This window comes from Miscanthus floridulus, chromosome 6, assembly GCF_019320115.1.
Source record: "Miscanthus floridulus cultivar M001 chromosome 6, ASM1932011v1, whole genome shotgun sequence".
Taxonomy (NCBI): domain Eukaryota; kingdom Viridiplantae; phylum Streptophyta; class Magnoliopsida; order Poales; family Poaceae; genus Miscanthus; species Miscanthus floridulus.
The window spans coordinates 116,551,726-116,579,025 of record NC_089585.1 but is presented as its reverse complement, the minus strand read 5'-3'; the positions used below and the strand labels follow the sequence as shown (position 1 = coordinate 116,579,025).

The 27,300-nt window shown below is 49.5% G+C and overlaps 1 pseudogene; it reads right to left on the bottom strand.

Annotated features, from left to right (window-relative positions):
* Positions 1 to 1,199: 1,199 nt before the first annotated feature.
* On the bottom strand, positions 1,200 to 5,495 carry LOC136459204 (subtilisin-like protease SBT3.9; annotated as a pseudogene).
* Between the last annotated feature and the right edge of the window lie 21,805 nt (positions 5,496 to 27,300).

The window sequence follows — 27,300 nt, the reverse complement described above, 5'->3', positions numbered from 1 at the left end:
AAATAACACATGGTTGTGGACGGTAGTGCCTGCTCACACACCAGCTGCATGAACACTTGTGGTCTACGTGACACCCACTATGGCTGCCAGAGGCAAAGCTTTCAACAAAGGGAGAACTATATCCAGGCCTAGAAGCTCTAGATCTATGACACCACGGCCGCAACACCAACCGCTGCATGACCGATAGGACCCGTACAAGGCTATCATGACGTTGGGGAAGGTGACCTCTTGGTGGTCGCCAGCGTTGCTGACCATGGTGTGGTGCTCCTGCACCAACACACTCCAACAGTTGGGGCGACATATGGAGTCGTCGTCGAGTAGAAGGGCCACATAGGCGAAGCCGACTGTCTAGAGTGTTAGAGTGCATAGTTAGATCCATACCTAAACAGATCTACTAATAAAAGAACATGAAAGCATAACACCATAGAAGAAAATAGGCAAGAAGAATGACAATGAGGTTGGATGTTTCCCCTGATACAACTCAAGTCCAACTATAACAAGTATGCACATATTTGACACATATATAACACAGGACCTATCGACAAGCCTGGCATAGATCCCAAACATCAGTGTGGCCAAAAGGGACGTACCCACACCCGGCCATCACCTTATCGGTGGGCATGACCTTTGGTGGTTTTCGACATCATCGCTCGTCGTGGTACTATCCTCCTCTACTTGGACACGCTCGAGAGGGCACCCCGACCAAAGGAGCACGCTGAGTCCATCGGGACTAGCCACCAAACACCTAGGGGAGCGCGCCGATCGAGGAGATCACCACAAGCAAATCCCTCTGGCCACTAATAGATTTGGCACAGGGGAATTGGATCCGGCCCGAGAGCCCCGAATCTACCATTTCCATGACCACAACACTCACTGCCGCTATCGGGAAAAGCACTTGCAAAATGGAGAAGAGACGAGAGGGGAAGGAAGTGGGCATGCAAACACATATCTTTTTTTAGTAACGACGATGTGGGCCGAGGGATCTCTAGTTTTACCTTCTCAATTCCGTATCGGATTAATTTGGCGGCGAGGAGGATGTGCCACGCGTGCGATCAGAGTAATGAGTTGTTCTACCACTCGCTTGCGACGGGTGCACCTTGCCTACCGCACAATTGTGACCAATCGTGCTTCTTTACCATCAATTTTTGGACAAAAAAGAAACACTATTTACTTTTGTATATAAAGATAGAGATTTATTGAAGTAGCAATTGAAAAGTACCGCAACAAAAGGAAGTCGACATAGTTATCAGAATTGTATATAACATAACAAACGGATCTAGACAACGCATAGCCTATTTGGCTACAAGCAAAATAAATACAAGCTACGATGAAACTTGACAATTGGCATGTCTTATTTTCTTAATTTTTTTGGACTGTGCTGAAAAAACTTTGATAATGAGCGATGCCATGCAGGATAAATGGTCCACCCCAGTTATGCAACATCTGCAAATAAATCATACATCGTGATCCGGGCCGCTATCGGAATCCGAACCTTCTTTTGGTTATTGTACCAAGTAAGGCTTCCAAATGTATAATCCCCTTGTAACCTCCACAGAGGTGATAGCGTGACCTGAAATGTGTGAACTTTGTTTGCAGCATTGAACACAAGAACAGATGGCTCAACTTCGATCTTGATTCCAGCTGGGTTCTCAATTGCAACATGGTACACTGCATTGACCTCGCCTACATTAGTGACAGTTCTCCACAAGGTAACTGGATACCTCAAATCTGGAGCTGAGATGGATGGCAGGTTCAAGAGATACCCAGGTGTCGATGTTGCATTGCAGCTAACAGATGTTTTGATGGTGCAATCAAAGAAGTAGTTGTAATCCTTTGGATTGATGTCATAAATCAGTCCAGGATCTGCTGCTCTGTTAGGGTTGATGTGCCCACCTCCGTAGTCAAATGGGTCGGCAATCTTTCGAGGCAATCCTTCAGCCAGTATTGGCATGCGATCTTCGTCAGTTACAGATGCTTCAGCATGCAAAATGAAACAGAGGTAAATACATGTAACATATTGCCTCATAAACTTATCATGGCTTCAGAAGTCAAATCGTCTTCTAAAGAGGTGTTTGGTTTTATTACCAGTGGTGATGATTGCAGATTTCAGTGCAGCAGGAGACCAGTTTGGATGCAGAGCTTTCAATAGCGCGATGATGCCAGCTACATGTGGGGTAGCCATTGATGTCCCTGACATAATTTTGTAAGAATTTCCTGTTGCTGCTAGGATGTTGGCTCCAGGTGCAGCTATGTCAGGCTGTGGAGGAAGCAAAGGCTGCTGTGAGACAACAGGTGATGGCATGTTTGCGCCTACAGACTGTTAGACGCAACATTTGACTCTATGTCGGGTGATGGACCTCTGGAGGAGAATGATGCCACTTTTGGGGCTAGCAGGGCACCTATACTGGTGCGGGCTGGTTCAATCTTCTCCACCGGTGGGCTGCTTGAAACGACCAGAAATTTACCGGAGAAAGGCTCAGCTCATGATAGAGAAAGAATTGATCTAGCTTGTTATGTGCATTGTTGTACATGCTAATGAGGATCCAGGAAGTGGTGTACCTGGCGGAGTCGATATACTTTTTGATCTTTTTACCAGTGTCAATGTCCACAAGAACACATGGAAAGTCACCCAAGTCTAGGAGACTGTCAGTCGTGTATTGAACAAAAATAAGTCCAGTTCCTCCTCCATTCACGATGTTTTGCAACGCGACTGAGAAATACGTGACTGGGCCGATCGTCGTTGGTGAATTTGATTATGTGCAAATCACGATTTTCCCTGTAATATCAGTACCGTTCAAATCATCTTGCGTGCATCTAAGAGAAGGCAGAAATTAAGTTAAAAAGTTGCTGTCAATTTCAGAATTTTTGGAGCATTTGCAGAAAATAAAGTAAATTTAATGGCTTTGCATACTGGTCTCCATTGGCAAGACTTCTGAAACTGCTCCTGGATGAGTTCTTCCCTTGGTAATAGAGAGATTGTCCCTGAAAAATAGGCAAGAGTTGTTTGTCTCCTCAAGATCAGTAACATCTGCTTCATTGCTTCTATGTAAAATATACGTGGCAGCCTTGTGATTCTTCAGAGTGGGCGTTTGTATTGTATGTATTCAATTCATACCGTTATCTGTTGCTTGTTTCCCAGGGTGATAACCGTGGGGAACGAGCGATCAGTCTTGCTCGCGGCAACTGTGATGACCCACGGAGCCGTGTTCTCAAGCGTCTGCGGACTAGGCCCGTCGTTCCCGGCCGCGTACACGACGGTGATCCCCTTTTGGACGGCATGCAGGGCGCCGAACGAATTCTCCTCGGGGTGAGCGAGCGACAGCGAGAGCACGTCCACCCCGTCATGGATGGCGTCGTCGATGGCCGCGAGCACGCCTGCACTGGTGCCAAATGTGACTTGTCCCCAGAGGGACTTGTACACGGCAATGCGGGCGCGGGGCGCGCCGCCACGCGCAGCGCCCGCGGCGAGCCCGTGGAAGCTGGTCGCCTCAACGACCGAGCCTGCCGCGGTGGAGGCCGTGTGCGTGCCGTGGGTGCCTTTGCCTCGGGGCGACAGGTAGTCGGTCTTTAGTATCTCTTCGGGCACTCCGGCGCTGTAGAACCGCGCGCCGATGATCTTGCGGTTACAGTTGCTGCTGTTCCAGCCCTGCCCGACTTCGCACTTGCCTTTCCACCGTGACGGCACCGGGCCATACCCTTCGTCGCTGAAGCTTCTCGACTCCGGCCAGATACCTGAAGCAAAGCAAGATGGATCAAAGCAGGATTAAAAGATTTGTTTCAGTTCGAAGCAAACCAGAGCTTGTTCAGATTTGCGTAGAGAATTGTATTACTAACCGCTGTCAATAACCCCGATGATTATATCCTCCCCTTGGTTGCTTTTACGGAGCAGCTCACTGGGCATCTGGTAGTTCAGACCAAGGAAGTCCCAGCTACGAGTGGTTGTCGCTCTGCAGCTTCTGCTTAGATGGACACTGATGACTTCAGGAAGCTCTGCAGAGTTAAGAAGCCACAAAAAGAATGGTTACTTTAACGGCGCACTGACAAATGTTCAGCTACAGTCTAGATTGAAGTGATCAAGTGAAGAGTAAGTAATGGTGAGCCAAAAAAAAATCCTTGAAATATCCGACGGACTGACGTTGATCTCTCATGGTGGGTTAATTCGTTGCCGATCGACTGTCATATCCATCATCAGGCCTCAGGCGCTGAGGTTTTTCATGACCAACGTGACGGTGCAAGGCCTCAAGGTGCAGAACAGCCCCGTCCAGTTTGACAGCTGCCGCCGCGTGCTCGTCAGCAGCCTGTCCATTAGCTCCCCGGCGCTGAGCCCCAACACCGACGGCATCCACGTCGAGAACGCCCAGCCGCCCAGGACGTCCTCATCACCAACACCGCCGTCTCCAACCGCGACGAGTGCGTCTCCATCGGCACCGGCACCCTCAACATGCACACCGAGAACGTCACCTCCCTGCGGTCCGGTGGCCGGCCACGGCATGAGCATCGGGAGCCTGGGCAAGCAGGGCACGCGGGCGTGCGTGGCTAACGGTGAACTACGCGGTGATCTGGCACTCGGACAACGCCGTCCGGATCAAGACGTGGAAGGGCAGCTCCGGCTCCGGCTCCGGCTCCGTCTCCTTCTCCTTCGAGAACATGCACATGGACGCCGTGCGCAACCCCATCATCATCGACCAGTATGAAACTGTTTGAGATTATGTTCTATCAATTTGCTTATTTAACACATTTCATGTTTGTATGAGACTCATCCAGTTATTGCAAGTATTCCTAGTTGCTTTCAATTTTTGCTTTTGTTGTAGGATGCATTCTCCTTGTTTGGTGGTTCCCCATGCAAATTTAGTATTGAATTATTACTCGTGGAGGAATAATTTGTATTGTCTTTAACCAAGTTAACCGATTTAACCAAAAGCGATTTTGGTTGGTTTCGTGGCTTAACAGCAAGTGAGACGGCGAATTCCAGTTTGAGCAAAAAGACTGAAAGGACTGACCTGCAAGCTGATGAGCATGGTCTTCCGTGAGCATCGCTGCGAAGCCTGAGAAGCCATGCTTGTAGTTGTAAACCATGGAAGCCAAAGAATCGTCCATACTGGAAGAGGTAATAACGGGACACGATCAACCATGAATTTGCACATCATTCATCAGGATCAGTCGTCTTAAGAGGAGGACACGTACGTACCTTCCAAGAACATTGCTGAGTATATCATGGTGCGAAGCGATGACATCGTTGGGGTGTCCATGTTTCACATCGCCTAGGTATACAATATATAGCTATACAAAAATAGGTGATTACTTAGAGTTTCGATTTTGGAAGCTTCTTTACAAAACTGTTAGCAATGCATCGGGCAAGCATGCTTACCCTACGGGATCCTCCATGTGCCCCCGGTAGTAAAGGCAAGAAGAGGTAAAGCAGGAGCGCTGAAGCCACCGGGGCACGCGATGGAATAGAGAATCCCATGTTTCCCACTTTCCTATGCTGTATGTTGGTTGCTGATAGGTGCCACAAATGTGCCGCTATTTATAGACGTTTATATGAAGAAGATTCTATTCCCTTGGTCAACAAAATTACATAAAAATTAGTCCAAAGGAAAACTCCAACACCACATGTTCTTCTCGTATCCCCACCTCCTTACAACCAGTATTGTTTGGACTGGAATATAAATAAACCGTAAGTCCTTAGGACATGTCACTATACGAGAGGTGACGCTTTGATTAGCGAGGATTTGTAAAATGATTTTTCAAATAAAAGAAAAATGGATTCGACTTAGTGTCAAAAGGTATACAAGCTCACCTCACAAACGGGAAAGATGTTTTCCGATGGAACCTCATTAAGAATGGCATGTACATACACAATCCGGTCTATGTATAAAACCTTGGCCTGAAAAGGCGTTCTCCCTGAGAAAAGCCCTCTTTGGACTATAAAAGTACCGCTAAAAATTAAGATCTTTCTGTGGTATTTAAAAAAGGGGCAACACTTACGAAAGATAACTTAGCAAAGAAGAACTGACAAGCAAATGTCAAGTGTTGTCTATGTAGTCCTGGAAACTATCCAACATTTGTTCTTTGACTGCCACTTTGCTAGCTTTGTTTGGAATATTGTGCATATCACGTTTGGAATTCAGCCACCTACTAACTTTGCTGATTTGATTTGTTCCTGGCTATGTGGATTAAGTCCTAAACTCAGAAACCAAATTTTACTAGGAGCTGCCGCACTTTGTTGGGCGATATGGTTGAATAGAAATGATATGGTATTTGTCGGGTTCATAAACCCGGGGTCCCTTGGGGACCGGCTTCCACGCCAGGGCTCGGTCTAGGAGGACGGCCTTTTTTTTCTTCTGGACCGGCCCGAGAGTCTAAATTCAACAGACCAGAGCACTCGCTTTTGGGCCCTGGCCGCCTTCGGCCCATCTTTCCGACCGGAACACTAGCTCAGGCTCAGGCCAACTCCGAACGGCCCCTCCGATCGGAGCGCTAGTATCAGGCCCCGGCCGCCTTCGCACGGCCTTCGCTCGGAAAGCTTGACCCGAGGACCGCCTCCGATTCCGACCCCGTGTCTCCGACCGGGGTTCATAGAAAAACCTACTCATCGCTATTCTCCGACTGGCGCACCAGAGCCGACTGGGGCCATCCGACCGGGGACGCCCGCTCGGAAAGAACCAGAAGGCGTACGAAGGAAGGCAAGACGGGGCTCGCAAGTCAAACCACGGCACCAGGAACCATACCATGTGGAACCGTACTTTACAACCGCCCTGCCACCAACAGTATTGTAGGCGCCGGTCAAAACACCCATACGGTAAGACCCCCATGTGCCTCTGGGCATCACCAGTATTGTGGGCGCCAGAATTCACCATACCGGGTGAACGTGGTAAAGCCATGCCTCCAGTCGGCGAGACAACATTTTTGCAGGTACCGACGTCCTCCAGTCTTGAAGAAAGCGGCTCAACCTCCTACATGCACCTGACATTCTACAGTGACATCAACAGTATTATGGGCGCCCACCATTATCCCATCCCCATCGGCATGGGCAACAAGGCTTAGAAACGTCCGTACTCTCTCTCCCTCTCACTTGTAAAGCCATCCCCTTCTTCTATAAAAGGGGATGCGCTCCCTCCTAACACAGGCAGTTAACCCGAGTCAACTTCTTCAAGTTCAGGTTCATTAGATCGATAGCTCGCAACCCTTCAAGCACACGCTTGGACACTTCGTTCATAGCATAGCTCCAGTCGATCTCGGCCCTTCCGACCGGACCGACTGGGCACCCCATCTCTCTCTCTCTCTCTTGTTTGTAACCCCACTACAGACTTTGAGCACCTAGGCTCAGGAATAAAGTCGCCGACCGCCCCCGACTGGACGTAGGGCACGTTGCCTGAACCAGTATAAATCCCTTGTTATTGAGTGCTAGGCCACCTCCGATCACAACGTACAGCAAAACTACAAATATTCACTAGTTGGTCACTTTCTGTACCGACAGTTGATGCCCACCGTGGGGAAGACGCTGTACGTTCAACACTTTTTTGGTAATCGGATGGCCCATTCTTCCACCACCCCCGCCGTGGCGGGCTCGGGCGATACGATTCGCTTCGGCTCGATGGAATTTCCCGCACTCTCGCCCGTCGGGATTGAAGGTCCTTGTTTGGTTTTGGTAATTGAGTGACAACCTAGGTGGACTAATTGTGTTTATGTAAGATACACAAGTGATTAGTCCACAGGTACATGTGTGTGAGCAACATATGCCATGAAGGTGAAAATGGCTTGGAGATGTTGCAAAGCTCACACATGTGATGATGAAGGAGCTTATTGCACATGAGACATGACATTGAGTCATGTGATCAAGGTGGAGAAGATCAAGACAAGACTTGGCTTGATGGACCGGTTGCAAGCGTGAAGGGCAAGTCGAAGGCTTTGGAGCGATGGACCGCGTGGCGGTGAAGCTTGAGCATGACTTGGCGCCGATGGACGAAGGCAACGGTGAAAAGCAAGTGAAGTCAAGATCGATGAACCAATATGATCACATGATGATATGAAGTGGATCATATCATTGTTGATCATGTTGGTGCATGTGTTGCATCGACATTAGAGGAGATAGAATGGAATGCGCAAGGCAAAGGTATAACCTAGGGCATTTCATTTTACTGGTCGTAGGTGTGTAGAGAAGTTTATGACCGGGTTTAGGATAGATGGCCATACTATCAAGAGGGGCAAACTTGTTTGCATATTAGTCATCTAGTGCCACTCGAGTGATCTAACTTTGCGTCATCACTAGGATCGAGTGACGTGGCAAGTTGAGTGGCTAATCCTTTGGAAAATGATTATGAAAATGCTAACACACAAACACATGGTGGTTTTGGCACATTTACAAAGGAGATGAAGTCAGAGTTGATGTGGATCAACTCAGCGATGAAATGGAGGCGAGAAGGGTTAGGAACTCCACCAGCAAAGTGTCCGCCCATAGAGTGCGGACAGTCCAATGGTGCCACTGGTGCCCTAGACAGAAGAAACATGGTTTCACAGAGTGGACCAGACGCTGGTCACATGGTGACCGGACGCTGGGGTCCTGCGTCCGGTCAGTAGTGGCAGACAGCGGGCAGCGTCGGTCATCGATCGGACGCTGGTGCTGTAAGTGACCAGACGCTGGCGATGTGCATCCGATTAGGGTGATGTGTGATGACGCAGGCAAAGTAGAGAAGCTGGAGAGTGACCGAATGCTGGTGCTACATCCGATCGCGATCGACCAGACGCGTCCGATCATGTCCGGTACCTTACTGGAAATGACCGGACGCTGGAGGCTCAGAGTCCGGTCAGTTGTTGCTAGAGCGTCCGGTCAATAGATGACCGTTGAGATCTAGTGAACAGCGTTTGAAGAAGGGGACACGTGGTGTGCATCGCACGATCGGACGCTGGGGTCCAGCGTCCGGTCGATCTGACCGGAGCATCCGGTCGGCCTGACTTTTGCCCAGTGAAGGGGTAACGGCTAGTTTAGCCCTTGGGGCTATAAATAGAAGTGAGTCTCGGCCATGGCAAGAGCTGAGCACCTTGGGGGACTTAGTGTCCATGCTTGTGAGTGCTTGGGAGCCCTCTATCTCACACATACTTGATAGTGATCATCCAATTGTGTGAGTGAGTGATTCTAGTGCGATTGCATCGTGAGGTTGCATCGAGTGGCACTAGGTGATCAAGTTGCAAGCCAGTGGTGCTTGTTACTCTTGAAGGTTGCCACCTCCTAGACGGCTTGGTGGTGGTCTCCGTGGAAGCCCACAAGAAGCTTGTGCGGTGCTCCAGAGAAGTGCTTTGTGAGGGGCATTGTGCTCGCCCCGCGGGAGCCGTGAAGAGCAACTTTAGTAAAGCGTGTCATTGAGCTACCCTCACCTTCGGGGTTGGTTCTTGCGGAGCCCGACGTGCGGGCTTAGCGGGTGATGCCAATTAGCCGCCGAACCACCAAGTGAGCGGTCGACACAACGGGGACTAGCGTGTTGGCAAGCACGTGAACCTCGGGAGAAAAATCATCGTGCCAACTTTGTTCTTCCCGTTGGTTTGCATCATCGTTACACAAGCTTGTGATTATTTATATACATTGTGCTTGTGTAGTTGCTCTTGTAATTAGTTAGCTTGTGTAGCTTGCTATTTACCTTCTTGCCTGTGTAGCATAGAAGTAGCTCCCTTGCGTGGCTAATTTGGTTTGAGTAACCTTGTTAGTCACATTGCTTAGTTTGTGTAGCTAAGTAATTGTGCTCTCTAATTTGGCATTGGTTGCCTTGTTATTGAGCATTGCTAGTGAGCTTAGGTGACTTTGTGCTTTTGCTTACTAGCATGTGTAGGAGCTCCCTCGTCGCTTAAAGTACTAGTGGCATAGGTTTGTGTGACCTTGCTCCTAGAACTGGTTAGGAGAGCTCTAGCTAGCCCGACACCTTTGTTGCTTAATTAGTATCTTTGAAAGGTGCTAGTGAATATAGATAGAGGGGGTGTAGTCTTGGCTAGACCGATAGTTATAATTCCGCACTTATTTCGGTTAGCCGACGTGATTAAGTTTTAGAAAAGACTATTCACCCCCTCTCTAGTCGCTATCTCGACCCTTCAAGTGGTATCAGAGCCCGGTCTCTCATTTGTGGTCTTCACCGACCCGAGAGGATGACGTCTAATGGGATAGATATTTGTGAGGCACACATTTTTGATGGCACAAACTTTGCACTTTGGAAAAATCATATGCTAGATCGTTTTCGTGCAAAGGGACCTAAATTTTGGTGGGTTGTCACTAGCGGTCTCACCTATGTCTTGGATCAAAGAAATCTCACCAAAGCTCAAAGAGTTCTCTATGAATTTGATGCACATGCTTGTTGTTATCTAATGGATGCTTTGAGCTTTGATTTGATGAAACAAGTAAACATCAAGGGAACCGCTCGTGAGATATGGGAGTCCATCAAGGAAACCTTCGGTGATTCCTCCACATGGGATGATGGCAAATTCAAGAAGGAGGATGAGCCTAAGAAGGAGGTGCATGAGTGTGTCGAGCATGATCACAATTTGGTGATTGTGAAATATTGCTCCACCTCATGGTCAAGTGATGATGATGATGATCGATCCACTATAAGTTCACTTGACAAGGTTGATGATGATACCACAAGTGTTGCTAGTGATGATGCTACCCCATGCACACTTGATGGTGATGATGGTTCATGCTCAAGCCATGATGATGATGCTACTACAAGCTCTCCAACTACACCACATTGCTTCATGTCACAAGGTGACACCAATGTATCAAATGATAATGTGGTTGATCATGTTGATTCATATGATGAGCTTGTTAGTAGACTTGCTAGCATGACCATGTCTTTAGAAAATGAGAAAGCTAAAACATTGAAATTAGAAAATGAAAACTTATTTCTAAAGAACTCTTGTGAAGAACATAAGAAATTACTTGATGCTTATAAATCTTCACATGATGAGCTAAAATTGAATCATGAGACACTACTTGCATCTCATGATGAATTATTAGAACAACATACTTCTCTCATTAAAATGTTTACAAAGAAACTTAAAAATAATGAGAGCTCATCACATGGATCAAATGATAAATCACAAATTGTTGCTAACCCTTGTGATGTTGGCAAGAAGCATGTATCCACCTCTTGTGATGATTTATTAGATATGCCATGCTCTTCACATATAGATGCTTGTTCTACTTCTATGTCTTGTGAGACTAACCTTTTGAAGGAGAACAATGAGCTCAATGAACAAGTGAAGAAATTAAGCAACAAGTTAGAGAGGTGCTACAACTCTCAAGTCACCTTTGAGCATATGTTGAAGACCCAAAGAAACTTTGGTGACAAGAGTTGAGTCAGCTTCAAGACTAGCAAAGTCAATCATCAAGAAAGCCGCAATGACATGAGTGGCATTGGATTCAACAAGAGCAAGATCAAAGGGAAGAGATGGGGCAAGATAAAATATGAAAGAGAAATGAAGAAGCAAGAACAAGAGAAGCTCTCTCATTTCATGTGCTTCAAGTACCATAAAGTGGGACATCTTGTAAATGTTTGCCCCAATGAAGAAAAGCTCAAGTTAAAGAAAGAAGAAGAGAGACTAAAGCATGTTAAGTGCTTCAAGTACCGCACTTGGGGTCATCTTACCTTAATGTGCCCAACCAAGCAATTGGTGAAGCAACAAGTGAAGCCTCAACCAAAGCCACAAGTTGAGCAAGAAAAGACACCCCAAGAGCAAATCAAGATCAACCATGATGGTGGTGATTTGATGATAAAGAAAAAGAAAACAAGAAGGGGTGGAAAGGCAAGGCATCCAATGCAAACTCAAGATGCCAAGATGATGAGCAAGAATGAAGATGAGAAGAAAGATTATGCTCACATCAAGTGCTTCCAGTGTGGAAGTATGGGACACTTTGCCTCTAAGTGTCCTACCAAGCTTGAGAAGAAGGCTCAAGCAATCCATGAGAGGCTAGGCAATGAGAAGTGCCACATGAGTAAGGAAGAGAAGGCTCAATCAAAGAGAAAGTGCTACTCATACCGGGAAAGGGGACACATGGCACATTCATGTCCCCTAGGTAACACTCCTAATCCTATTTCAATTTATAATTATTCTATGCTTAGGAAGGATGGCAATGGTAACTCATTGATTGCAATTGCAAAAGATCCCGCTACTCATACTAAGGCTATGCCTAAGTATGTTGCTCCTAACTTGAGAGGACCCAAACTTATTTGGGTACCATCAAAAAGTGGATGATTGTTTGTAGGTACCATCGGCATTGGAGGCTTGGTTCAAATGATATTCATCTTGTTGATCATATAGTTGAATCAAGTATTGCTAAGTGATGATCATTATCCCAATGCCATGACAAATTGAGTGAAGTCCAAATGTGCTACAACATACAAGTGTCAAATTCAAGTTGTTGGTGATTCATTGATGGCTTGCAAATAATTAAGTTGAAGCTTGCAAGTTGGATGATCATGAGCTAACCAAGGTATATCTTTTGTTGATCATTTCATTTGGGTGCATATGAGTTGATTGAATTGGATAAATATGTAATGTTGCTTGCTAAGAGATGATTGAATGGATAAATGATTAGTAATCAAAGTTTGGATTGATTTGTGTTGGATAAATTCATGAGATGACTTTTAGTAAGTGGTTTGAATGGATATATGTCTTATGAAAGTATTCAAACAAGTTAGTTTCAAGTTTGATTCATATTTGATGAAGTATAGCTCAAGTATTGAAATCTGTCCTATAATTAAAAATCTGAGCTAGATGTGATCTTAGCCATGTTTGAGTGATCAAAACCTATTGGATTGGCATAAAAATTGATGTACATGCTCTAGACTTATGGTATAAGATGCTGTAGAAATTTCATAGAAATTGTATAAGAAATGCTTTGGTTTTGGAGTAGTTCTTGTCAACTATAGTGCAGCAGTTTTTAGCATATAACAGTGGTGGAAGAATTGAAATCTTGTAGCAATCTAGAAGTCAAATGAAGCTCAATTTTTTACAGCTTCTAGATAACATAATGAAGCACATATCCACCAAATTTCGTGGTATTTAGATTTGTACTTTGGGAGATATGCTTATTTCTTTGAAGGGTACAGAATCTGCCAAAAAAGTGACAAACATTGGATTGATCTAAAGTCACTTTGATTGAAAGGTCCTCAAGTTAGAAACATGTTTTTAAGTATTTGAGGTACCTAAGTTTGGTTTTGAGATGATCTTTAAGCATGACAAGTAAAGAGTACAAGATCATTTGACTATGGAGTGTATTTTGCACACTTTTGGTACTCAAGATGAAGATTAAGATCAAACTCAAGTTGAAGATGAAGTTTAAGTTCTAGATATGATTGTAGATCATTTGGTAGAAAGAAAAGGACTTAAACAAGTAGAAAGAAAAGGACTTAAAGAAGGAATTAAGGTTACTCATCAAAATAAGTCCATCACTTGGATCAATCAATCAAGTTATTTCAAGTGAGTATCAAGAATGGTTTTTAGAGAGAGGTCACTTCTCCCTAGTGTAGGGGCTTGCCGCCTATGAGTAGGTAAACCAAGTATGGTACTTGGAAGGCTAACATAGAAGTGGTGATCCGAGAAACATTTGAGATGCTTAGTTGAAGAAATCAAAAGGATTGATCAAGAAAAGCAAGCAACACCCAAAAGGAGAGCTAGTCATGATATTTCAAGTGGTATTCCAAATAAGTTCTCTCATGCAAGCAAAGATCAAAGGATGAAGCAAGCCAACCACAACAAGAAAGTGCACTTGATCATAAGTGGTATTCATTTCATATGGGTGAAGAATGGAATTCAAAATGGTATCTATTGGTCTTCACCAAGCTTATAATTGGACTTCACATTGCTATTGGAGTAATAAATTGGAATCTATGTGACTATTCTCTACTCCAACATAGCAAAGGTATCATTGCAATGTGTATGATCATTTTATCCCTTACTAGTATGCGGTTAGTGCATATAGTACATGCTTCATAGGATCATGCATAACAAATGAAATGTTTAAATTCATAACCTACCACTATTGCTTGAATGATTAATTGATCTAGTGGTTAGTATATGAATTTGTTCATGAGCTAGTGAACCCAAGTACTTGATTTAATTTGGATTGCTAAACAAGTGACAAGTACAACATTGGCAAGATAACCCTTGCAAGAGGTGTGAAGAAACTTGTCATTGGTTCAAACCGGACTTGGAAGCTTAGGCAAATCAATTTAGTTCAAGTCAACCATAAAAGCTCATGATAGTGATAAGAGTACAAGCACAAGATAATAATGCAAATGGATATCTAGTTTGTTTGTTTGAAGTGGTATCTAGACTCAATTATTTCATCAAGAATTCACAAGTGATGTCTAGATCAACTCACAAGTGATATTCTATAAGTAGTACTCATGAAGACAGCAAAAGTTCAAGAAATGGTCTTAATTGAAAAATCCAACAAGTGGTTCCATACTAGAAAATTCTTTCAAGTGGTATCACATCTACACATGGTATCAATTATTCAAGACGATGGTTCCACAAGTGATCCTCAACTTTAAGTGATCATCAAATGAAGAATGCATCCCTCACTTACAAGTGCTCAAGTGTATCAAATGGATGACCCATGCTATCCCATAGGGGGAGGTGTACCACAAATTGATATCAAGATCAAAGATCCTATGTGTAGTATCCCAAGAAGCCCTACACAAGATACAAGTAGTACAAGTTACAAGTGGTATCTACAAGTGGTGTCATTCCAACAATCAAGTGATGTCCATAAAAAATGCAAGATTCAAGCCTCAATCATCTACCCCAAATGCATACCTTTGCATCAATGAGAAGCACACCATTTATGGAAATTGATGACAAAGGGGGAGAGATTGTACAAAGATATGAAAGCTTGATTGAATGGGGGAGAGATTAAGATTGTACAAGGGTAGAAATGAGATATAAAAGAAATAGAGGTTGGACATGAATATGGACAAAGAGGGAGCAACATTGGAGGAAAGAGATGGATCAAAATTCTTGGACAAGAGAAGCACACAAGTAGGAGGAGCAAGCTCATGAACTTTGATTAATTGCATTTGAAATGTGCATATTCATGTGCTTGCTTGCATTGCATAAGTTCTTAAATTCAATATGCATGCTTGTGTGGTGTATGCTAGTTATAAAACTTGAATGATGATTTGATAACTAGCATGCATAGGATGATAGCTAGACACTTGGTATACTTTTTAAGTAATGCTAGTACCTTGCTTTCAAAGTTGATCTCACAAGGTATCTAGTGATTTTATTTCCAAGTTATATCTGGCTAACCATGGTGCTAAGGATGAACTTAAAGGTGCAACTCCGATTGGAATCACGCTTCAAAGGTTTACTCTATACACCTTAGCATCATTCAATAGTAATTACTCTCCCACATTTTCAATCTATGCATATGTGCAAACTTCAAAACAAATACTCTAGCACATATATAGGGGGAGCTAATACTACCATTTTGGGTTTGTGGTACTTGTCCAAAATTATTTTCACATGATAAAATTGCTTGGGCAAGCAACATGAATCCAAAAGAGCTTAATTTCCATATCTTTGTAGAGTTGTCATCAATTACCAAAAAGGGGGAGATTGAAAGGTCCTTGTTTGGTTTTGGTAATTGAGTGACAACCTAGGTGGACTAATTGTGTTTATGTGAGATACACAGGTGATTAGTCCACAGGTACATGTGTGTGAGCAACATATGCCATGAAGGTAAAAATGGCTTAGAGATGTTGCAAAGCTCACACATGTGATGTTGAAGGAGCTTATTGCACATGAGACATGATATTGAGTCATATGATCAAGGTGGAGAAGATCAAGACAAGACTTGGCTTGATGGACCGATTGCAAGCGTGAAGGGCAAGTCAAAGGCTTTGGAGCGATGGACCATGTGGCGGTGAAGCTTGAGCATGACTTGGCGCCGATGGACGAAGGCAACGGTGAAAAGCAAGTGAAGTCAAGATCGATGAACCAATATGATCACATGATGATATGAAGTGGATCATATCATTGTTGATCATGTTGGTGCATGTGTTGCATCGACATTGGAGGAGATGGAATGGAATGCACAAGGCAAAGGTATAACCTAGGGCATTTTATTTCACTGGTTGTAGGTGTGTAGAGAAGTTTATGACCGGGTTTAGGATAGATGGCCGTACTATCAAGAGGGGCAAACTTGTTTGCATATTGGTCATCTAGTGCCACTCAAGTGATCTAACTTTGCATCATCACTAGGATCGAGTGACGTGGCAAGTTGAGTGGCTAATCCTTTGGAAAATAATTGTGAAAATGCTAACACACAAACACATGGTAGTGTACACTTGGTGGTGTTGGCACATTTACAAAGGAGATGAAGTTGGAGTTGGTGTGGATCAACTTGGCGATGAAATGGAGGCGAGAAGGGTTAGGAACTCCACCGGCAGAGTGTCCGTCCATAGAGTGCGGACAGTCCGATGGTGCCACCGGTGCCCTAGACAGAAGAGACACGGTCTCACAGAGTGGACCGAACGCTGGTCATGTGGTGACCGGACGCTGGGGTCCTGCGTTCGGTCAGTAGTGGCAGACAGCAGGCAGCGTCGGTCATCGATCGGACGCTGGCGATGGAAGTGACCAGACGCTAGCTATGTGCGTCCCGTCAGGGTGATGTGTGGTGATGTAGGCAAAGCAGAGAAGCTGGAGAGTGATCGAATGCTAGTGCTGCGTCCGATCGCGATCGACCGGACGTGTCCGGTCATGTCTGGTACCTTACTGGAAATGACCGGACGCTGGAGGCTCAGAGTCCGGTCAGTTGTTGCTGGAGCGTCCGATCAATAGATGACCATTGAGATCCAGTGAACAATGTTTGAAGGAGGGGACACATGGCGTGCATCGCACGACCGGACGCTAGGGTCCAGCGTCCGGTCGATCTGACCGGAGCGTCCGGTCGGCCTGACTTTTGCCGAGTGAAGGGGTAACGGCTAGTTTAGCCCTTGGAGCTATAAATAGAAGTGAGTCTCGGCCATGGCAAGAGCTAAGCACCTCGGGGGACTTAGTGTCCATGCTTGTGAGTGCTTGGGAGCCCTCCATCTCACACATACTTGATAGTGATCATCCAATTGTGTGAGTGAGCGATTCTAATGCGATTGCATCATGAGGTTGCATCGAGTGGCACTAGGTGATCGAGTTGCAAGCCAGTGGTGCTTGTTACTCTTGAAGGTTGCCACCTCCTAGACGGCTTGGTGGTGGTCTCCGTGGAAGCCCACAAGAAGCTTGTGCGGTGCTCCAGAGAAGTGCTTTGTGAGGGGCATTGTGCTCGCCCCGCGGGAGCCGTGAAGAGCAACTTTAGTAAAGCGTGTCATTGAGCTACCCTCACCTTCGGGGTTGGTTCTTGCGGTGCCCGACGTGCGGGCTTAGCGGGTGATGCCAATTAGCCGCCGAACCACCAAGTGAGCGGTCGACACAACGGGGACTAGCGTGTTGGCAAGCACGTGAACCTCGGGAGAAAAATCATCATGCCAACTTTGTTCTTCCCGTTGGTTTGCATCATCGTTACACAAGCTTGTGATTATTTATATACATTGTGCTTGTGTAGTTGCTCTTGTAATTAGTTAGATTGTGTAGCTTGCTATTTACCTTCTTGCCTGTGTAGCATAGAAGTAGCTCCCTTGCGTGGCTAATTTGGTTTGAGTAACTTTGTTAGTCACATTGCTTAGTTTGTGTAGCTAAGTAATTGTGCTCTCTAATTTGGCATTGGTTGCCTTGTTATTGAGCATTGCTAGTGAGCTTAGGTGACTTTGTGCTTTTGCTTACTAGCATGTGTAGGAGCTCCCTCGTTGCTTAAAGTACTAGTGGCATAGGTTTGTGTGACCTTGCTCCTAGAATTGGTTAGGAGAGCTCTAGCTAGCCTGGCACCTTTGTTGTTTAATTAGTATCCTTGAAAGGTGCTAGTGAATATAGATAGAGGGGTGTAGTCTTGGCTAGATCGATAGTTATAATTCCACACTTGTTTCGGTTAGCCGACATGATTAAGTTTTAGAAAAGACTATTCACCCCCCCTCTAGTCACCATCTCGACCCTTCAGGGATGTGGGTTCCACCCGTCTCTGAGCCATCCCAGGCCTTCCGCTTCGGAAGCCTAGACTTCGTCGCTGACCAGCTCGGCGTACTCCACCTCCATGAGAAGGCGCACATTCTGACACCCGTCGAAGGGGCGCCCTCCATTGACTCCGGGATGTGTGACATCGACAGCGCGGCATCTGTGCTTCTATCCGAGCAAACTCTCTGCTCAAACCCCGCTCTGCCATACGGCGGGTTCCCCTATGGCCTTGTGTCTCCCGCGGACGCGTACGCCCGGGGTCTCTAGCGGATGCCGGTGCCGCCCCCTCTCATGTCTGAATTCATGGGGATGGCGGGCTATGGTCCCAGCTGTCTTGACTTCATGGACGACGTCGGGAGTGACGACTCCAGCATCGATGACGTGGCACCAAGCCACCGTCCGTCCTGTGAGTGCGCTATGACGGACGCTCCGGAATAGCCGCCAGGGGTATCGGAGTCTGCACGGACTCACGCCCCTCCAGGCCCTCATGCGGAGACCCTTGAGCTCATGCACAAGCACAGGGAGGATCTACAACGACAGTGGTCACATCAGCCACCAACTACGCCAGCGCGCTCGGTGCACCACGCTGCGTCCCATGCGCATAGACCGGCGAACGGCGCCCAAGGTCGTGCCCGTCAGGGCCAGCGCAACACCCCATATAGGGGAACCGATCCCCCGTATTTCGCTTGGGCCAGCCAGAACATTGCCGCCGTGGCAATGCTCCTATGTAGCTTGTCCGAGCCGAATGACCCTTGTGAATAGGTGATCCACTAAAACCTCCAGGCACTGGTGGAGACCACCGCCGTTCAACAAGCGAAGAGCTCCGTATCGCGACGCCGACTTGCGACCTCGCTCCCCATCCGGGGAACTGGGATGCAGCCGATGGGGCACTACGCCCTATCACCACCACAACCACCAAGTGTGGGATAGGAAGCCACAACGGCACCTCGTCTTGACTTGATGACCGCTCCGTGCCGACTGCCTGTCTACGCACGCCTCGGACTGAGCCGAGGCATGCACGGCGTCGACCGGAGTCCTAGCCCTGACAGCCTGGGACCACCGACCTTCACCCAACACCTCCAGCAAGTGCCATTCCCACTGCGCTTCAATGAAGGCCCCAACAAAGGTAAGGCCAAGCGCCAGGACCAGGACGAGGGCCCCTCCACTCAGAGGGGAAAAAAGAACAAGAAGAATCGCCACTGACCAGCCAACTCCACGTCGGTCGCCGCGACCGATTACACGGGCACGCAGCCCTAGCAAGACCCTCCGGGGAACTTTCTTGAGCTCATGGAGAGCCCGTGCACCAACCACAACTATCCCGTCAACCATCTCTACAAGGACTGCCTGCTCTTCAAGCGCCTGCTGAGGTAGGCGGGTAGGCCAAGAAAAAGGAGAAGAGGCAGCGGCCGAAGAAGGGGGCGCAGCGGACTAGGATCTAGACAACTAAAGGACGAAGTGATCCGACCGGACACCTACTGACTGAAGGACAACGATGATGATGCTCTCACCAAGCACCTTGGAACAACTATGTCATTTTCTTTTCCCCTAAGTTTCAGTCTTACCATTATTTACTTAACGTACGCTCCTGTAAGAGCACCCCGACCCGAACGTTTTTTGGCTCGGGGCGCTCGGGGGCTCCACTAGGGGGCACTACTACCTCTCTATTTTGTTTGCTGTTGTATGGAGAAATTCCTTCCTACCCTAATGGAGGGGTAGTTCATTCCTTTAATTTACCTTACGTAGCTTTGCTTAAAAAAATTCCGCCTGATCGCACCTCGCTCTTTCCTGTGGTCACGAACAGCTGAGCCTCGCGGGCCACGCCCCGGGCTCACAAGGTCGCAACCTATGGAATAAATGGGTAGGTATGAGAAACAAAGAACTAAAAAACAAAATTATGCTAAGGGAAAACTAAGGAACGAAAGCGAACAAGCTTCCTCGAACGGAGTGACTCCATCACAGAAAACAAAATACCATTATAAACTGTTAAAACACACATGAATGTTTTATATGGGGGCTTCCCCCACAAACTTAAAACTATCTACTTCCACTAAACTATTATTTTTACATGCTACTGGGCCGGGCTGGTGACATCCGACGATGGTGCAACCGACAAAGGCGCGAGCTGCTCACTTCCCGATGGCACGGCATCCGGCTCGGCCAAGACCGGGGCGACATTCACCTCTGACCCAGGATCTTCGCCATCCGAAAGCTCTACATCATCCTCTCCACATGTGCTTTTGGCTAGGTCTTCACGACGGATGTCCATCACCCACTCGGTGGAGACTTGGTCTGCCACCGACCGCGCGTGCGGCAGCAAGCTCTCCCCGATCGACTGGATGTCCACCATGCTCATGCCTTCAACTTATCCGCTACAGATGGTGGTGTAGTCCAGGTACGGATGGTGCGTCCCCACCGCGGTCAGCACCCTCGATGCTCCGTAGAACAACCCGGACCTGATAAGATCCCGGACCTCCCCCGGGACCTCTGCCAGTTGGACAGCAGGTGCGCTGGTGCTTGGCACCAACCCAAAGATCTCCGAGACGATGTGCTGGGCAACGTTGCGGATCTGGTCAAGATCCCCTCAAGAGCACGACGCTCCTCACGGGACTTGGCCAGCTCCTCCGTATTTTGGCCAAGTGTTGCCTTGGCCATCTCCAGGTCCCGCTCCAGCACCTCCAATTTTCTACCCAGCTCTGCGAGAAGAGCAACAAGCTTAGAAACAGGCTGAGGGAAAAGCCAACACAACAAGAAAACAAAAAAGGCACATACCGACGTGAGAAGCCTCAAGGGTGGAGAGATCCTCCGCCTGCTAGGCCACCTGCTCGCGCAGCTGGGCCACCTGCTCACGCAGCCGAGCACTCGCGTCCTCTGTCTCCATCACCCGGCTCCGGAGCGCGAGCACCTCTCGATCCGCCTCCGATCAGGCCCTCCGCTCCACCTCTAGGGCCTTCTCCGTCGACTCCAGGGCCACCAAAGCCTCCCAAAGCGCCACCTCGGTGCTCACTAGGGACGTCCACAACTCTGCCTTAGTCTCTGCCTGACGGGACCTTGCCGCCTCGAGCCCCTTCTTGGCCACAGTCGCCCGCTCCTCCGCACACTGCCCCTCTGCCCGCGCCGCGGCCGCCTCGGCCGCCTGGTTCTAGGACTCACGGCAAGCGGACTCCACTCGATGCTCGAGCTCGGCCATCCGGGCGTACTCTGACCGGAGGAAGTGGGACTTGCGGGATGATGTCTTCCTTATTTCCTACGAAAGGCAAGCACGCTAAAAACAACCGACAAAGGATCCAAAGGGTAAAGGACAAGTACCAGAAACTCACCTCCGCCGAGAGCGTCACCCTCAACCAACTGCCGGGCAAATAGGGACTGCTTCTGGGTGCTTTCAAGCTGTGTGGTCAGCTTGGTGAGTTCTAATACCATGATATGCCCTTGCCCCCCAAAGATATCCTAGAGCTGACGCTCTCGGGAGTCTCGGAGGACGAACCGCGCGTTCACTGGGTGCTCAGGGTAGGGCCACTCCAGGTCACCCTCTGACACCTCGCTAGAGGGCCCAGCCTCCAACCGTACCACCGCCAGGTCCCGTGGCGACGCCACTGGCCCGCCAGAGGTCCCAGCCACCGACTGGACCACCGCTAGGCCCCACGACGGCGTCGATGGCTCCGCCGTGACATCACCGGTGGGTTGCCGCAATGGCACCGATGGCTCCATTGTGGCATCTGCCTCGTCATCAGATGGGATATCCACCACTTCATTGGCCTAGGCCACCGCTGGGCATCCCGACCCTGGCCTAGCCACATCTTCTCCCGGCGCCTCCAGCTCTGACGTCAAGGGTGAGCCGCGCGACCCTCCACCCAGCAAGGCAGGAAGCCTGGTATCCCTCACCTCCTCCACCACAACCGGTGGAGGGGAGGCCACGAGAGTCACCTCTGATGCCACCGTCGCCATCGGCACCGGGATCGCCGCCAACACCGACGCCACAGCTGCTGCCTCATCAACAGTCGAATCGGGAGGCACCATCCCCAGAACGGAAGGTCTTGCCGCCGCGACACGCTGTAGAACGGGCTTCTAGGTCTCCTGCATGGCAGTTCGAGCAATGCTCATCCCTGGCATCCCCAGGCCACTGATGAAAGGTATGGGTTAGTCACACTCCAACAAAAACCTCAACCAACAAAAAACCAAAAGGAAACAGAGAAAGACATACCAGGTGGCGAGCGGCACAACTCTGAAGGCCAGCCCTGATGTTGATGGGCCTGCTCATCGAGGACCGCTCCTAGACTGCGACCCATGCTCCTTTACTTTGGTAGGGGGCAAAGTCATCCCTATCGGCTCTAGCCCGGCCTGTGAGTCATCCCGACCTCTGGCTCGAGAATCCTCGACCGGAGCAATAGGTGCAGTATCCTCCGACTGCGACTCATGCGGCACACGCGCTCCAGTCCGCTCCTCGGACCGCCCAGCATGCTCGACCAGGCCCGCAGCAGGTAGGTCCTCCCCTCGCTATGAGTCATATGTCGGCACCGGTCCGAGCGACGCACGGGTGTCAGTCCGCTCCTCAGCAGACCGCTCACCTTGCTCTGCCACGTCCATGATAGGTGGGGACAGGGCCGGCGATGCTGTTAAGGGGCGCGGTGACTATGTCCGCTTTGACGCCCACTCACCGACGACATCTGTGCTCGCTGCGTGCTTCCTCGATGAGGGATCCACCACATGACGCGCGGCCACTAGCTCGTCACCGACGAACGATGTCGCGGTATCACGACGCTCTGCCGAGGTCGCAACGACCCACCCGCTCTCCTCCTCGTCGGAGAAGACCATATCATCCAGATCCATAGGATCGTCCGACACGAGTTCCGACTCGATGTCGCTCCTACGTTCCCCGGCCCTCATGCGCCGGACGATCTCCTGCTCCTTCTCCTGCTTCCATAGGATCTCCTTATTCTGTTTCTTCTTCCGAGCCTCGGCCGCCTTCTTCTGAGCGGTCTACCAAGCCATGCCCTCTGGTCCCTTGGGAAGGTGCGGTCGGGACTTATACCTCTCAAGCCCCTACGGAATGAATGAACCAGATCAAAAAAAATATAGGAAAGAGCATTGAAGAAGCACGAACAAAACAAGGGAATACACCAATGTGGATGCGATCGAGGCATTGAGCAGTATGGGTTTTCCCACGACCGTCTCCCTAGGCCTCAGCTGCAGCACCTGGCTGACGTGACTCCAGACCTCGTCGTCCGACAACTCCTCCGACGACGCACAGTTCGGGTCTGACCGGCCGCCGTACTCCCACATTGGATGTGTCCTCTCTGCCAACGGCACAATCCGGCGGCGATAGAGGGTGTAGAACACCCGCACTCCATCAAGGCCACACCTCATGAGCTTCTAGAGCTCCTCTTCGACCTTGTGCCTCTCCTTACGGCCGCAACCCCATGACCAGCTTTCCCGCTCCTCTGGCCTCTTGCCGGTAAACGTCGGGAACGGCGCTGCCTCTGGGTTCCTAATGTAGAACCACTCCCCATGCCACCCCCGGTTGGAACTACAAGGGGTGTACATGGGGTACGAACCTCCTGCGCTCGGCTTCCTCTGAAGGGTGAAACCCCCCACCGGCACAGCCTCAACCGAGCCCCCCACCGTCAAGGTCCTCCTAGAGAAGAACCGTCGAAAGAGATCCACGTGCGACTCCATCCCGAGGAAAGCCTCGTAGGCGGTGATGAAACCAGCAATATGCAGCACCCTCGTCGGATTGAGGTGTTGTAGCTCCAAATCCCACTCATTAAGGAGCCCGCGCAGGAACCAGTGCGTGGGGTATCCTAGCCAGCGTTCATGAAAGGTAAGGAAAGACACCTCCTCACCGGGACGAGGTCGCAGGAACTCCTCTCCCCAGGGACCCTCTAGTGCGCCACCTCCTGCGGCGGTAGAAAACCCTTCTTAACGAAAGACTCCAGCACCGACTTTCTCACGGTGGACGACCTCCAGTCCGACATCTTGCTCCGGCTTGCAAAAAGGATCAATGAGTTCTCCTCTTCTCCCTCACACTCTCCCCCTTCCTTTCCTAGAAACCTCCACAGCTCTCAGGAATGCTCTCGACGAGGAGGAAAAAGAAAGGCGGCAGCGGCAGACGATGAACAGGCAAAAGAACGAGGCGAACACCCTCTCTCTTCTCCTACTTAAAGGAAGGGGAGCAACGGTTAGGAAAGGGCGTGCCGATTGGGAAGGCAAAGCGGCGGGGTGAGAAACTCTTTCTCTTTTTCCATTTAATGCAGATGGGACGCCCCCTGACCGACGGGACGTGCCCAGCATGACGAAATGGCTCCTGATTAGACGGGACGTGACCGGGACATGGCCCACCACTACCGCACGTCGGGCATGAAAACTGAAGCGCCACCGCATGCGAACGGCTCCCCGTCTCCCCACATCAGACCTAGAGAGATCCAACAGCGAAATCTCTGCCAGGAGAGATCAACTGGCCTCCTGAGTCGATCGATTCGCTTAGGATAAGCACCTGAGATACAGGTAGGAAACGAAGGGGCGCCCCATGCGGGCCATGTCAACTCCATCACGAATGATGAGTATGGGTCCTGGTCAGACATTTCCGACTGAGGCTATCTGAACCCTGTCTCTCAGGTCATCAAGGTGAGCATGCGTTCATTAATACAAAACTGTTCACACAAAGGCTAACCCACGATTGACAAGCGTAGGTCCTGGTCGGACGTCTCCAACCAGAGCTCTCCGAACCCCATCACTCCAGTCATCAAGGCCAGACCTGGAGAGATCCAACAGTGAGATCTCCACCAAGAGAGATCAACCGGCCTCCTGAGTCGATCGATTCACTTAGGATAAGCACTGGGACACAGGTAGGAAGCGAAGGGATGCCCCATGTGGGCCACGCCGACTCCGTCACGAACGACGAGCGTAGGTCCCGGTCAGACATTTCTGACTGAAGCTCTCCAAGCCCTGTCACTCAAAACTATCAAAGGTAAACACTATAAAACCCCCTCTATTTCTTTATAATCATTCATATATCCATACGCGCATTTCATTCCATAGGCCTGAACCCCCCAGACGGTTAGGGCATGAACCACCCGAGGGCTCGGGAACTAAGCATCGCACGTGCAGCGAAATGCATCAGAACGTTCTGTGATTGTGTCACAAAACGGCGGTTGCCTCATTCGATATGAGCAATCGAAATAGAGCCAGGGGAGAAAATCATAGATGAGCACCGTGCGGCCCTAGCCTGGTCTGGCAGACCGGGTCATCTCAACCTTCTCGTTCGATCCTGAACCTCTTGCCAAGCCCATAGAATCTCCATCGAGGGGAGGCCGAAAGGCCACTCGGGTCGGTCTTCGGAACGACCTAGGCATCTGTCGGGTTGCAGGTAAAGGAGTAGTGGAATGTCACAAGAGGGCTATGTCGACCCCGTCACGAACAACGGACCCAGATTTCACTCGATCACACCAGTTAACAACTCACCGAGCTAGTCTTCAAGCCCAAGCGATCGGGACAGGCGACGAAACTCAGCCCCCCTGGTTTGTGAGGAACCAGATGGGGTAACGCACATAAACTCACATCGACCCCTACAAAGGCCCGAAAGGGCTCGGGGGCTCAAGAAAAACGCCAAGGACGGCAACCTCAAACTCGCCAGATCCACGACTACGACTCGCCCGGTCCCCGGCGCGCACCGACGCCAGGACCCGCGAGCACCGCCTCATCTAATCTTTAACTAAACTAACAACGTCTTCGTAACAACTTCACTTTCGACTACGCTCCAAAGAAACCTTGGGACCGTGACCCCAAACTCGCATCGACAGGATCGGCGACATCCGGCTATGGCTCGTGGGACTATGACTCCTAAACTCGTGTCGATGGGATAGGAGACATCCGGCTACGGCTCTTGGGACCGTGACCCCGAACTCGCGTCGATAGGATCGGCGACATCCGGCTATGGCTCTTGGGACCGTGACTCCTAAACTCGCGTAATGGCTTCACTAACTGAAACTAACTAAAACTAACCCTCTTGATCCACGGCACGCACCGACGCCTAGGTCCACTCATGATTCCGCCTCACCCGATCTGAGCTCTGTCGCATCCAAACTAAAAAATCCCTCACCCGATCCCTGGCGTGCACCGACACTGGGATCAAGGGGTTCTGTCTCAAATCCAATTCCCACGCCTAAAAATGCCTTGGCTGCACAATGACGCCTTGGGTAAACAAAAATCCATCTCAAAAACACGCACACACGCCCGCTAAAAACACCCCCAGACGGTTCTGCCCGAACCGCCCGGGGGCTCAGGGGCGCCAAACAAAAAACCTCCCCCGCTGGCAACACAGAAAAACCCCCAGCCGGTTCTGCCCGAACCACACGGGGGCTCGGGGGCTACACCCGCGGGTGTGCTCGCGCGCACCCGTTGGCGAGACAAAAATCCCCCGGACGATTCTGCCCGAATCGCCTGGGGGCTCGAGGGCTCCTGTCGGGTTCATAAACCCGGGGTCCCTCGGGGACCGGCTTCCACGCCAGGGCTCGGCCTAGGAGGACGGCCTTTTTTCTTCTGGACCGGCCTGAGAGTCTAAATTCAACAGACCAGAGCACTCGCTTTGGGCCCTGGCCGCCTTCGGCCCATCTTTCCGACCGGAGCACTAGCTCAGGCTCATGCCAACTCCAAACGGCCCCTCTGATCGGAGCGCTAGTATCAGGCCTCGGCCGCCTTCGCACGGCCTCCGCTCGGAAAGCTTGACCCGAGGACCGCCTCCGATTCTGACCCCGTGTCTCCGACCGGTGTTCATAGAAAAACCTGCCCATCGCTATTCTCCGAATGGCGCACCAAAGCCGACTGGGGCCATCCGACCGGGGACGCCCGCTCGGAAAGAACCAGAAGGCGTACGAAGGAAGGCAAGACGGGGCTCGTAATTCAAACCATGGCACCAGGAACCATACCCTGCGGAACAGTACTTTACAACCGCCCTGCCACCAACAGTATTGTAGGCGCCGGTCAAAACACCCATACGGTAAGACCCCCATGTGCCTCTGGGCATCACCAGTATTGTGGGCGCCAGAATTCACCATACCGGGTGAACGTGGTAAAGCCATGCCTCCAGTCGATGAGACAACATTTTTGCAGGTACCGACGTCCTCCAGTCTTGAAGAAAGCAACTCAACCTCCCACATGCACCTGACATTCTACAGTGATATCAACAGTATTGCGGGCACCCACCATTATCCCATCCCC